Source organism: Berghia stephanieae, chromosome 10 (genome assembly GCF_034508935.2).
Source record: "Berghia stephanieae isolate SIO BIC M18660-M18661 chromosome 10, UCSD_Bste_1.3, whole genome shotgun sequence".
In the NCBI taxonomy this organism is placed as follows: Eukaryota; Metazoa; Mollusca; class Gastropoda; order Nudibranchia; family Aeolidiidae; genus Berghia; species Berghia stephanieae.
This window is the reverse complement of record NC_088369.1, coordinates 27,611,994-27,624,163: the sequence shown is the minus strand read 5'-3', so window position 1 is coordinate 27,624,163 and position 12,170 is coordinate 27,611,994. Positions and strand designations below refer to the sequence as shown.

Genomic DNA, 12,170 nt, shown 5'->3' with positions numbered 1-12,170 from the left:
TTGTAATGGTAAATGAATAAATAAATAAAAGGATAAGGTAGTAGTAGTAGTATTAGTAGTATCAGTAGTAGTAGTAGTAGTAGTAGTAGTAGTAGTAGTAGTAGTAGTAGTAGTAGTAGTAGTAGTAGTAGTAGTAGTAGAAGTAGTAGTAGTAGTAGTAGTAGTAGTAGTAGTAGTAGTAGTAGTAGTTGTTGTAGTAGTAGTAGTAGTAGTAGTAGTAGTAGTAGTAGTAGTAGTAGTAGTAGTAGTAGTAATAGTAGTAGTAGTAGTGGTAGTAGTAGTAGTAGTAGTAGTAGTAGTAGTAGTAGTAGTAGTAGTAGTAGTAGTTGTTGTTGTTGTTGTTGTAGTAGTAGTAGTATTAGTAGTAGTAATAGTAGTAGTAGTAGTAGTAGTAGTAGTAGTAGTAGTAGTAGTAGTAGTAGTAGTTGTTGTTGTTGTTGTTGTAGTGGTAGTAGTAGTAGTAGTTGTTGTTGTTGTAGTAGTAGTAGTAGTAGTAGTAGTAGTAGTAGTAGTAGTAGTAGTAGTAGTAGTAGTAGTAGTAGTAGTACTTTAAGGTTCCATAACTTTTTCTTTTATGTGTGTGTATGTATGTGTGTATGTGTGTGTGCGTGTGTGTGTATGTATTTTTACTCTGATTTTGTGTGTAATCAAGTCAGGCATATTGATCTTTTGAAACATGATCAATCAGTTCAGAGGACCGTAACTAAACGTGTCTAGTCTGCAAACAATAATGTAAAATAAAAAATGCTTTTAGGTCATATCCTTACGATATTATGTGTATATACACGCCTTTGTGTGTTGACTGTTCCGCAACACTGAGTGATAACCTTGCGACACACACGACAATTACAGGAGGGTACGTCGTGTGGATTAAGGATTGTAATATACACCACGTATATTATTCTATTCTATTGAATCTAGAACATGGCCGATGATATTACGGATAGAAACACACCACACATTATCACGCTACCTCTGTCTTGACCTCGGTGTGTAGTATCTAGTAGAGATGATTTAGCTAGTAGTTTGTTGAATATATTTCGTTGATAACACAGGTCGTGCCATTATTATAAATAAGGCCAAATTTCACATTATCTATTTTTGTACTGTAATTACATACGTTGAATCTTGCTCTGATTTATATCCTGGATGTGCACTCGATTTGTTGTGTTTTATCGACCCAAGTCGATCAGTTTTAACACCGTATTTATAATTCTTTTTTTTTTTTAATGTGTTCCAGTTAAAGTGCATGCATATGTTTATGACAGCATTGGGGATAATAACACGTCTCAGAGGTAAGGTATAAATTAAATGATAGGATTAGAAATATTAACTCTCTCCTTACCAGCTATTTTCAGAATTTTACCCGAAACTTCATACCCACCCAACATAAAAATATATTTTTCAAACAGATAAGTAACGAGTTTATTCTATATTTTGTTCAAAAAATTAGCTCCGCAACACAATGTCCAGTTTTTATAGCGTTAACTAAAACCAAATGAAATCAGAATTAGAAAACCGTTGGAAAACGAATGTGACGATTTTTCTTCTATGTGGTAAGGAGAGGGTTAAAGGCTCTGCCTATACCAAGTTGACATGATTTTTATTGATTTTTTTTTATTTTGGTGGGGGGTGGGGGGGGGGGGGGGGGCACGTGTACTTATTTGCAGGTATCATAACCCAAAATGGTTATGGTCTCATTGTTGTAATGGAAATACTCTCAAACCAACTAATAAAATTGTACATTACAACGATGTTTAATGTAGCCTATAATTGCGTTCGGTTATCAGATCTGCAAATAAGTGCACGTCGAGGGAGCTTGAAAACTTAACAACTTAGGGAGAAAAAAGGGACAAAAATGTATTCCAAGAACAATATACCTCGGACAACTGAAGCCTCGTGGTTTTGTTTTGTGTTTTGTGTTGTTTTTGGTTTTTGTTGTTTGTTTTGTTTTGTTTTGTTTTTTGTTTTTTTGTTGTTTTTTTTTTGTTGTTGTTGTTGTTTTGTTGGGTTTTTTTTGGTTTTTTTTTTTTTGGTTTTTTTTTTTGGCTAGCACTATTCAGTATCTGATACTGAATAGTGGTTTTGCACTATTCAGTATCTGATACTGAATAGTGGTTTTGCACTATTCAGTATCAGATACTGAATAGCGGTTTTGCACTATTCAGTATCTGACACTGAATAGTGGTTTTGCACTATAATACGTGTTTTTTTTTCCGAAACCTGACAAAGTTATGGGAAGAGTGCAGCTGTGGGAGTGAATATGGGACTCAGAGAAGTGTACACCAGTGGGGAGTGAACCTGGGACTGGGTTTCGGCGAGTTTCGTAATAAAAAGCAATTACTTTTTTACGAAACCCGACGACACCTGGCAATATCCGACAAAGTTATGGGAGGTAGGCAGCAGCGTGTGTGTGTGTGTAGGTGGGGGGGGGGGGGGGGGGGGGGAGGAGGGGATGAACCTGAGATTCAGGGAAGTGTACACCAGTGGGGAGTGAACCTGGGACTCTGGGTTTTGTAAAAAAGCAATAACAAAATAGGGGGGGGGGGGATTACTTTTTTACGAAACCCGACAATATGCGGCAAAATTGTGGAAAGTAGGCAAAGCGTGGGGAGTGAACCTGAGACTCAGTGAAGTGTACATCAGTGGGGAGTGAACCTGAGACTATGGTTTTCGGTGGGATTCAGCTAGTTTCATAAAGACGCAATTACTTTTTTACGAAACCCGACAAAACCTGGCAATATCCGAGAAAGTTATGGGTAGTAGGCAACAGTGGGGAGTGAACCTGAGATTCGGGGAAGTGTACACCAGTGGGGAGTGAACCTGTGACTGGGTTTCGGCGGGTTTTGAAAAAAAAAAAGAAATTACTTTTTGTTTACGAAATGCGCCATCTCCCAACAAAATCGGGCAAAGTTATGGAAAGTAGGCAAATAATGGGGAGTGAACCTGAGACTAAGGGAAGTATACATCAGTGGGGAGTGAACCTGAGACTATGGTTTTCGACGGATTTCAGCGAGTTTCACATAAAAGCAATTATTTTTTTACGAAACCCGGCAATATCCGACAGATTTTGAAAGTAGGCAACAATGGGGAGTGAACCTGAGATTCATGGAAGTGTACACCACTGGGCAGTGAACCTGAGACTCTTGTTTTCTGCGGATTTCAGCGAGTTTCACATAAAAGCAATTACTTTTTTACGAAACCCGACGAAACCTGGCAATATCCGACAAAGTTGTTGGAAGTAGACAACAGTGGGGAGTGAACCTGAGATTCATGGAAATATACACCAGTGGGGAGTGAACCTGAGACTCTGGTTTTCGGTGGATTTCAGCGAGTTTCACATAAAAGCAATTACTTTTTTACGAAACCCGACGAAAACCTGGCAATATCCGAGAAAGTTATGGGAAGTAGGCAACAGTGGGGAGTGAACCTGAGACTCAGGGAAGTGTACACCAGTGGGGAGTGAACCTGAGACTCTGGTTTTCGGCGGGTTTCAGCGAGTTTCACATAAAAGCAAGTACTTTTTTACAAAACCCGACTAAACCTGGCAATATCCGACAAAGTTATTGAAGTAGGCAACAGTGGGAGTGATCCTGAGAATCAGGGAAGTGTACACTTGTGGGAATTGAACCTGGGACTCTGGATTTTGTAAAAAAGCAATACCAAGGGGGAGGGGAATTACTTTTTTACGAAACCCGCCAAAAGCCGACAAAGTTATGGGAAGCAGGCAGCAGTGGGGAGTGAATCTGGGATTTGGACACCGATGAGGATTGAACCCGGGACTGCGAAAGGCTGATACCAGTGGACAGTGAGCTCAGAATGTACTTTTATTTCGAAACCTACCGAAATTGTCAAAAGTTATGGGAAGTGGGCACCATTGGGCAATGAACCGGGACTCAGGGAAGTGCACACCGGTTGGGAGTGAACCTGGGACTGTGAAAAGAGGAAATCAGTGGAAATGAACCTGGGACTATGGAAGATGGATACCAGTGGGAAATGAAGCCGAACTATGGGAGTTGGGTACCAGACGAGAATGAAGCAATTACTTTTTTACGAAACCCGCCAAAACCCGCCGAAAAACCATAGTCTCGGGTTCACTCCCCCACTGTTACTTTCTTTCCATAACTTTGTCGGATATTGGCGGGTTTCGTAAAAAAAGTAATTGCTTTTTTTAAAAACGAAACCCAGTCCCAGGTTCACTCCCCAATAGTGTACACTTCCCTGAGTCCCAGGTTCACTCCCCACTGCTGCCTACTTCCCATAACTTTGTCGGGTTTCGGCGTGTTTTGGCAGGTTTCGTAAAAAAAGAAACATCCATAAAAATACCATGTGTATTCAGTAAATAGATGTCAATTGTAGTCTAATATTCAGTATCTATTTAAATTATTATTATTATTATTATTATTATTATTATTATTATTATTATTATTATTATTATTATTATTATTATTATTATTATTATTATCATCATTATCATTATTATTATTATTATTATTATTATTATTATTATTATTATTATTATTATTATTATTGTCATGTAAATTTCAATATAATACGGCAAGTAATTCTCGGAAGTACATCGCTCAATTAAAAATGAATTTATAATGAATCGGGTTTGTCTTAGATGACAAAACAAACAAACAAACAACAACAACAAGGAGAACAACAACAACAGAAAAAAGCAAGATTTTAAAAAGTAATAAACAATAGAAGAGCACAATAATGAAAAACAACAACGCGATGATAACACATAAAAGATATTCGTAATAAATCGATAACTGATTAAATTACTCCAACTACTTGATTTAAAAAAAAAATCATAACCATAATCATAATAATGACGATGATGACGATTACAACAACAACGATAATAATAATAGTAAGTAAGTACTAATAATAATAATAATAATAATAATAATAATAATAATAATAATAATAATATTAATAATAATAATAATAATAATAATAATAATAATAATAATAATAATAATAATAATAATAATAATAATAATAATAAAAGAACAATAGTATATTATCAACATTAAAGTATATTTCAAGCAAATAAAATTATTAAAACAAAAGTTTAAAAAATATAAATAGACAGAAGGAATTTTAAAAAAATATTGGGAAAAAAAAAAAAAAGTTACCCTTACCGGGATTTGAACTCTCGAGCCTTAAGCTCAGAGTCAAACAGCTTATATCCACCATGCCATGGTGTCACTGAACTTTTAGAGACATTTAATCATGTCTATTCAGACATTAAAAAATGTATTTGACTGCCTTCTCTATTTTGATATTTTGAACTATATTAATTGCACGATAGCAGAAATTTAAAAATTTCGATCAAAATATTTTTACAACTTTGAATCGGGCTGTCATTTACTGCACTTGTTCAATCTGGAAGTAGGTCAGCAGTTCAACCGAGATTGTCGCGCTTTTCACTCTCTCTATAAAAAAGAGTTCCTTATGGATACTGAATAGTGGCAAAGCACTATTCAGTATCTGATACTGAATAACCACTTCCTTTTTTTTTTTGGGGGGGGGGGGGGGGTTGGTCCCTTTTTTCCCTCCCGCTGCACATTTTATTGATGCTATGCGTTTGAAATATTCACAACATCCGTCACCCGGATATAACGTACCAACACACAAAACGGTGTGTAAACGTGTACGTTTATAGTCTGATTGATACACTTTTAGTGAGAACTAATCACGAAAATGACTATCTAAAAACAGTGATAAAAAGCTGAGTGACGACTACTCTTTACTTCTTTTCTTCGATAGATAGTATGCGCATGGCGAAGAAGCTCATAACATTGCCATCCGGAAGTAAAACGGACCAACACACAAAATTGTGTGTAACCATGAACGTCTATAGTCTGGTTAATACAGTTTAGTGAAAACTACTCATAAACGCGGATGGCAAAAAAAAAACAATAACAAAGACCTGAGTGATGTCGACTTCGAACAATCTATACATATTTTATAGATAGTATGCGCTTGGTAAAGAAGCTCATAACATTGCCATCCGGAAGTATAACGGACCAACACACAAAACTATGTGTAACCATGAACTTTTATAGTCGGGGTAATACAGTTTAGTGAGTATCACTCACAAACGCGGATGGCAAAATACAATAACAAAGGCCTGAGTGACGTCAACTAAGAACTATCTATAATAATTTTATAGATGTTGTGCGCTTGGCTAAGAAACTCACAACATTGCCACCCGGAAGTATAATAATAATAATAATGGTATAGATTTATAGTGCGCCAAACATCCCTTCATCAGGAGGGCTCTGGGCGCATAACATAGATTAACTTAATCATGAAGCCCTAACACAGTACACGAACAACGCTAATTATACACATAATCAAAAGAAAGCCTGTCGGAATAAGAATGTCTTCAATCGACGTTTGAATTCCTCTAGTGAAGACGAAGAACGTATCTCTAGTGGTGGTAAATTCCACAACCTTGGACCAGAATGCTGAAAGGCGCGTTCACCAGCCTTCACTCGACAGCGGGGTGTTTTCAATTTGAGGTCGTTTGTTGATCGAAGCGATCGCTGTGGGTTATACCGTTCAACGAGGTTTGAAAGATATGCTGGTGACGAGCCCTCCAGGCATTTGAAAACGATAGTTGAAGATTTATATTTAATCCGCTGGTCCACTGGCAGCCAATGCAGCTGCTGTAGTAATGCGGGAGACGCAGTTTTTCTGTCTTTCTGTAGTACAACGCGGGCTGCCATGTTCTGTATTTTCTGGAGTTTGTTTATTTTGTCCTTTGTCTGACCAACAAACAGTGCATTGCAGTAGTCCATTTTCGGAAATATCAAAGATGTTACCAATTTGTTGCAAGTTTCCCTATTAATAAATGATCTGATTGTTCTGATATTTCTTAGAATGCAGATAGCACTTGTTCTCACATTGTTAATATGTTTGTTCATTGACAGATCACTCTCTAAGGTGATGCCGAGATTTTTTGCTGATGTTGTGAGTTGTATTTTGTCATTATCGTTGATTGTCAGTGCCAGTGTAAATGGATCTGTCTTATTATTTGAACTAGCAATGAATAAGGCTTCAGTCTTGTCGCCATTTAATTTTAATCTATTTGCAGACATCCATCTCATCACATGGTTGATGCATTGTTCGTAAACAGTTATCTTTGAAACTATATCGGATTGCAAACACATGCTATATATCTGGGTATCGTCGGCGTACATATGGTAAGCGAGAGAATGTTGCTCTAAGATTACTCACAACAGGGGAAGTGTAAAGTACAAAAAGGACTGGACCTAAAACGGATCCTTGAGGTACACCAAAATGAAGGTCACGCTCTGACGAAGTTACTTCCCCAATTAAAACTGATTGAGTTCTTTGAGTAAGATATGATGCAAACCAGTTTAGAGCAGTGCCCGATATGCCGAAAGTAACTTGTAGCCTTCGAAGTAGTATGGCATGGTCGATGGTGTCAAAGGCCGCCGAAAGATCGAGAAGACTAAAGATGGTGGTTTTTCCTTGATCAATAATTTGCAGCAAGTCATTTGTGATTCTCATCAATGCTGTTTCTGTGCTATGATTTTGCCGATAAGCCGATTGAAAGCACTCATCGAGGTTATTATGTTTCACGTGACAAGAAAGTTGTTTTAGTACAATCTTTTTTAAAATTTTGGAAATGAATGGTAGATTTGATACAGGCCTAAAGTTTTTAAAATTATCACTGTCAAGTCCCGCTTTCTTCAACAATGGCTTCACCAATGCTTTCTTGAAGCTTTCTGGAACAACTCCCTCCCTTAATGATTGATTACTCAATTCAGTGATGTAAGGTGCAAGTTCATCAATACACTCCTTCAAAAGGGATGTTGGTAAAGGGTCGAGCCTACATGATTTGCTAGGACTAGAGAGAATCGTTTTCTTTGTGTCATTTATTGAAATTTCTTTGAAAGATGTTAAGGGTTCACCATAAAAAGAGGTATATTCTGCTTCTGTTTCTACGGACCAATACACAAAACTATGTGTAATCTTGAACGTTTAGAGTCTGGTTAATACAGTTTAGTAAAAATTACTCATAAACATGGATGGCAAAAAACAATAACAAACACCTTCGTTCTATCTATAACACATTGAACTAACTTCAACATTGAAAGCATACTGGTATCAATGGGCATGAGATCCAGAGATAGTTCGAAGTTGACGTCACTCACGTCTTTGTTTTTGTTTTTTGCCATCCGCGTTTATGAGTAATTCTCACTTAACTGTATTAACCTGACTATAAACGATCATGGTTACACAAAGTTTTGTATGTTTGTCCGTTATACTTCCGGATGGCATACTATCTATAATAACTTTCCATGTGCTCGAGGTCATTGGTCACCTTGCAAAATGTGCTCAAAGTGACCCTCTTAGTGGAAAGTGTTCACAGCTTTTTAAATATCTTACATCACAATAGGATACAATAGTCGTAACGTCACTTCCTTCCTAATGACGCATGGTAACTTAGTAACACTGGCTCTAAACTATCGGAACAATGGCGGACTCTGTATGAAATATTTCTCCGGCGAGTATAAAGGGTATCCAGAGGGGGAAAAAACCCATAAATTTGATCATGTTTTGACTTTTACACATTCTGATCACAAGACATATGAAAAGTTCTAGCCAGCATGAAAAATAAAAAGTAATGATTTTCTTTGTTTAGAACCAAGATGGCCGCCGTTGCCAGGCGGCGTGACATCAGACTATTGAATCGTATTGGTCATTTGATTCAGCTTGACACATGGGTATGTTTATAGATAGTATGCGCTTGGCTAAGAAGCTCATAACATTGCCATCCGGAAGTATAACGGATCAACACACAAAACTGTGTGTATCCATGAACGTTTATAGTCGGGTTAATACAGTTCAGTGAGCATTACTCATAAACGCGGATGGCAAAAATCAATAACAAAGACCTGAGTGACGTCATCTTCGAACTATCTATATCATTTGTAAACAAAGCAGCGTGTTTACATTTTTAAAGAAATATCCAATTATTGGACAGCTACAAATCATGTGATTGATGACTTGGTTTTACGAAAACATTGAATGTCGATCGCTTCCATTCATGTTGTATCTATCTGTTGGGCGTTGCTTGCTCGTCAGTCCGATGCTTCGTTGTATTGCTGCTTTGCGCTTAGCCAAACAGTTCACAACAATCCGCCAGCCGGATATAACGTACCAACACACAAAACTATGTGTAACCTTGAACGTTTATAGATAGAATGCGCTTGGCCAAGGAGTTCACAACATTGCCATCCGGAAGTATAACGGACCAACACACAAACTCTGTGTAACCATGAACTTTTAAAGTCTGGTTAATACAGTTTAGTGAGAACAACTCACAAACGCGGATGGCAAAAACAATAACAAAGGCCTGAGTGACGTCATCTGCATACTATCTATAGTCTGATAAATACTCAGTGAGAACTACTCATAAAAATGGCTGGCTAAAAACAATAACAAAGACCTGAATGACGTCAACTTCGTTCTATCGACAACAAAAGTTAAGCGAAGCTGAACGTGGTCAGCGGCTGGATAGTTGACCAAGATTGCATAAATCTGGCCCATGTGTTGTTTCATTTTCTAAGGCATTTCACACCGGCAGAAGGTTACGATATTTCAGTTGGTAGAGCACTCGTTTCACGAGCAAGGGACCAAGATCGATTCCGAGTGCAGTCAATTTTTTTTTTACCCCCTGTGTCCACCCAGCAGTGATTGCGTAACTAGGTCTGTTAGACGCACGGTGTCACAGTGCAATTCTATAGATAGTATACGCTTGGCTAAGAAGCTACAACATTGCCATCCGACACCACACACCCACAGCATACTCAATAGGCTTTAACAGCCGTGACGTCACTTCCCTCGTAATGATGCATAGTAACTTATTAACTGGTTCTAAACTATCGGAACAATGGCGGACGCCCTTATGAAATACTTCTCCGACGAGCATAAACGTGTATCCAGAGGAGAAAGACATTATAAATCTGACCATGTTTAGACTTTTATACATTCCGATCACATGACATGTGAAAAGTTCTAGCCAGCATGAAGAATAAAAAGTACCGATTTTCTTTGTTTAGAACCAAGTTGCTTGTTGCTGGGCGGAAGTGACATCGGACTCTTGAATCCTATTGTACCAACACTGCAATGGTATGCACAGAAGGAACGCCACGCAAAAGAGACGAGGAAGACGAATGAAGCTGACGTCACTCGGCTCTTTGTTATGGTTTTAGACCGCAAGTTAGGTGATTAGCTCTTATGAAGGTCTCTCAAACAGACTATAGAAGGAACGAAATTGACGTCACTCAGCTCGGTGTCGTTGTTTTTATTTAGACAGTCATTTTGGTGATTACTTTTCACTAAATTATATCAAAAATTGACAAAATGATGACATTATGGAAAAGTGAAAGCATCCAACTGAAAATGAATATATTAAGAACATGCATATTTCCAACAGTATTATATTATGGATGCGAATCATGGACAATCACCAAAAAAAAAACAATGAGAATAAAATTAATGCATTTGAAATGAAATTCTACCGTAAAATTCTCCGCATTCCATGAACAGCAAAGGAACTGACAAAAATGTGAAGGAGTCGCTGGGCATTGGGAAGGCAAATCTCATCAAGATGATACAGAAACTAAAACTTGTCTGTTTTGGACATATCAAGAGACATGACAGCCATGAAAAAGAATTTCTAGAGGGTATTGTGGAGGGTAAAAGAGGGAGAGGGAGACCAAGACATCACCAAATTGATGAAAAGGCCAGTGTGTAATGTGGAAGGATGGCGCAGGACAGAAGCTTGTTTCGGTTGGCAGTTGGGAGGCTACGTCCAGGAGTATAGATAGTATGCGCTTGGATAAGAAGCTCATAACATTGCCATCCGGAAGTATAACGGACCAACACATAAAACTGTGTGTATCCATGAACGTTTATAGTCAGGTTAATACAGTTCAGTGAGCATTGTTCATAAACGCGGATGGCAAAAAACAATAACAAAGACCTGAGCTACGTCATCTTCGAACTATCTATAGATAGAATGCGCTTGGCCAAGGAGTTCACAACATTGCCATCCGGAAGTATAACGGACCAACACACAAACTCTGTGTAACCATGAACTTTTATAGTCTGGTTAATACAGTTTAGTGAGAACAATTCACAAACGCGGATGGCAAAAACAATAACAAAGGCCTGAGTGACGTCATCTGCACACTATCTATAAGCCATGATGATGATGATGATGATGATGATGATGATGATGATGATGATGATGATGATGATGATATCAAAGAGACTATAAACGTTCAAGGTTACACATAGCATGTGTTGGTACGTTATATCCGGCTGGCGGATGTTGTGAGTAGTTTACCCGTTGAAGGTCACACGTAGTTTTTTTGTGGTTTTGTTTAATATGTTGGCAGTGTTGGTACAATTGATATGGAGGACAGATCGGTGAGTATTTTACCTAAACGCATAGCATCGATATCATATCCTGTTCTGAAATTATATCCTCAAAGTGGCGTATGCGCCGCAAAGCTCCTGAAAGCAAAGATCTTAAACTGATCTAGTTTACCAGTTAACTGCCATACTCTGGGAAAACACGTATTTAAAAATTCCAGAAAACTCGTCCTTCAAATATCGATCGATTTAAACGACCTTCATCTTGGTAAAAACTCTCAAACCTGGGAGTAAATAAGACCTCGCGAGATACCAGGTTTGAGAGGTTTTGCCATGATCAGCGTCATTTAAATCGATCGATATTTGAAGGACGAGTTTTCTGGCCAAGTTGTTAAATACGCGTTATCCAGAGTACGCAGATAACTGGTTAAAAGCCCAGCAACCTGATGTCACTTTTGAAAGATATGCGAGTGTGTGCTTACCTTAGGTCACCTTACATTTCATAAAATTATGTGTTTGATAAGGTATAAATTCGAGTCGAGTGTGTTATGAGTGTGTGGTGGTGTGTTTGTGTAATGTTATGTGCGTGCAGGTCAGTTCATTTTTCGACGGAGGTTTGTTTTGTTAGGAAAATGTGTTTGAATAATGCATTCGGGTAAGTTTGTTTAGTTTTAAACATCATTGACTTAATTATACGATTTGTTATTAATTTGGGCCGGTTATTGAATAATATGGGA

At 37.8% G+C, this 12,170-nt stretch overlaps 1 protein-coding gene across 6 annotated transcripts in view; it reads left to right on the top strand.

The window, feature by feature from the left end:
- Nucleotides 1-842: 842 nt before the first annotated feature.
- Nucleotides 843-12,170, top strand: part of LOC144980905 (uncharacterized) — a 32,048-nt gene continuing 20,720 nt past the window's right edge. For 2 of the 6 annotated variants that reach the window (XM_078928819.1, XM_078928816.1), the window contains exons 1-2: nucleotides 843-989; nucleotides 1,241-1,295. The gene's annotated coding sequence lies outside the window, so the exon portion shown is untranslated. The other 4 variants (XM_078928815.1, XM_078928814.1, XM_078928820.1 and 1 more) reach the window with 2 other exon arrangements.